Below are 2496 nucleotides of genomic sequence, written 5' to 3' on the forward strand. Positions count from 1 at the left end.
CTTGCACATACATGGTCATGAACACAAAATACTCAACCTGCATACATGAATAGGGACAGACTCTGTACAGCTGTACAGGTGGCCCCTCAAGCCATGCAATGAGCAGGAGCCGAGTGGGTAAGGGGCATCATGTTCAGTGTGGCAATAAACCAGTCCCATTGGTGCTGGCCATGAGCATCTCCAACATGGCCAGTCAGCTTTTAAGTCCACCTCAATTTGGATACTGTCATGTTGACTGTTGGCACCCTCCTCCTACGCTGAGGAGACCATGAGGCTGATCAGCAGGTTCCCAAACCATCCTCCATTGGAGGTGTCTGCTTTGGTAGCTCCAAAAAGAGCTTCCAATCCTGTTGAGGTACTCTGTAAATGGAGTCCCTCTGCAGTGAATGCTGGTACTGAACACAGCCACCTTGTCACAGTCCACATCTAGCAGCAGAAACCAGATGAAACTGAGTGGGGATTGAGCCAAAGGTGGCCCATCCTGGATGGATGGATGCTTCTTTGGATACATTGTAAAGACAACCAGTGTACTGTTTTTGCTTTTCAAACAGAGAAACTGTAGTTCAGTCTGGGCTACAAACATTTCACCTCAGGTCAGAAGCCTCGATGGTGGAAAATTTGTCCAGCATATTGTGCAGCCCTTGAAAACAGTGGAGAGCAGAAGTAATACTGAGGCTAACAATATTTTTGCACTTTGCATGGGGTGAGGGCCAGAAGCTGGTGGAGGTGCGGAAGGCCCAGGTGCTCAGGTCCTCTACTAGGCATCTACAGGGCTGTGGACAAAAGGCTACTTGGGAGAGTTTGGTCCATGAAACTGAACACTATGGCCAGATTTTTGGACAGCTCCTCAGCTACAACCACCTTGGCCTTCTACAGAGACTCAGGACCGGAACTGATAGGTCAGCTGCACTCTTATTCTGGCCATGAATTAAGAAGGGCACTGGTACTGAGTATGTGAACTCAGGGCCATCTCTGTGCCTATTTATGTATATGTATCTGAAGACTATCAGGTAAGTCTGGTGTGCCTCAGAGTAGTCACCCTACTGGATGCTCACACACAGCTTGCCCTGATCTGGTGGAGGCACCTTTGTGGGAGACCTACTGCTCTGTCATTGCCAGCACCAACATTTTGGGTCTCTCCTCTCTTGAAAACTGATGCTGTGACAGTGATGTTGGCAACCTCCTTCTCTCCTTCCTTTGGCTCCTATAAGCATTCTACCAGGAATGATTTTTTTAGCAGAAGCTACAATTTATGCCTACTTCCCCCATCTGCCTATTTCAGTGTGAGAAACACTGTTTTCCCAGATAACAGCCTCACCCTCCACCTGTAGCTCAGAAGTGTGTAAGTTTTTAGCAGTTTTGAGGGCTCTGAGGATTCCGAGAATGTAATGGAAACGCGACGCCCCAGATGCCTGTCTGAGGCTGAGTAGTAATGCAGGACAAACCGAGGAGGACTCCCCTGCATCATCTGCTGGTACCACTTAATGTTATTATCACCAACACTGAAGCCACTCCACAGGATGCAGGGGATTCTGGCTGTTGCTACAAGAGACATGGAGAAAGAGGATGTTTCTGTCAATACAGCCTGAGAAAAGGAACATGCCAAAGCAGAAATCTCAGTGAACTGTATTTGGAAGATTTCTGTCCCTCCTCCCAGTTCTCACAAAGGCCAAATATGAATTATTATTGTTTGGTCAATGGCTCAGGCTTCTTACTGGCTAATTCTACCTCTAAATTTATATCTTTCTAATGTTCTATATTTTACCATGATGCTTGTGCCTTGTTACCTCACATCTTATCTCTGGTGGCTACATGCCATCTCTGTGACTTTACCTTTCTTCTGTCTTCTACTCTGTTTGGATTTCCTACCTGGTTAAATTCTGCCTGGCCATTGGTCAAATCAATTTAATTTCTCCACCAATAAAGGCAACATATATTCCCTGGATACAGAAGGACATCCCTTTGCCTGAACAGCAGAGTTGAGATACAACTTCTTGGGGAATCTGGACCAGAAGGGCCTGAGAACAGGGTCCTCCCCAGTACCCTTAGGCCTGACCCTACCTGTAGTGTGTCATAGAAAAATGAAGATGGAGAAGAACAAGCCATGGGAGATAGGCACAGCTCCTTCTTAGACCAGGGTCTTCTGTCTTTATCTCATCTCCAGGGACCTCACAGTAGAGGCCTAGCCATGCAACTGAGTTCTCCTTAACTCCTCCCAGTGATTGATTCACAGTGTGAGTTCCTGAAACAGCAAGGAGGTGAAGTGAATGACTTTGTCCCATGGAATATAAAAGCAGGTGGTAAGACATCCAGGCTTGTGTGCCAAGACCTCTTTCAGATCCTGATCATCACAAAGAGTGGAGGACTCAGTCATCAGGAGCCATGTCTGTTTCTGCTACCACATGTGAGCACCTGTCCTACGGAGACTCCAGAGAGACCTAGCACACTCCTTTAAGTCACAGAGTAGTCATCACCTTTCACAACTGTTCATCGGAC

General features: G+C 47.0%; 1 protein-coding gene across 8 annotated transcripts in view; it reads right to left on the reverse strand.

Annotated features, from left to right (window-relative positions):
• Window positions 1–336: 336 nt before the first annotated feature.
• LOC110342290 overlaps window positions 337–2496 on the reverse strand; it is a 53706-nt gene continuing 51546 nt past the window's right edge. For all 8 annotated transcript variants that reach the window (XR_005879023.1, XR_005879025.1, XM_040751195.1 and 5 more), the window contains 2 exons: window positions 2062–2242; window positions 337–1542 (listed from right to left, as the gene is read on the reverse strand). The gene's annotated coding sequence lies outside the window, so the exon portion shown is untranslated. The remainder of the gene's footprint in view (window positions 1543–2061; window positions 2243–2496) is intronic.

Source organism: Mesocricetus auratus, unplaced genomic scaffold (genome assembly GCF_017639785.1).
Source record: "Mesocricetus auratus isolate SY011 unplaced genomic scaffold, BCM_Maur_2.0 Super-Scaffold_100008, whole genome shotgun sequence".
Classification (NCBI taxonomy): domain Eukaryota; kingdom Metazoa; phylum Chordata; class Mammalia; order Rodentia; family Cricetidae; genus Mesocricetus; species Mesocricetus auratus.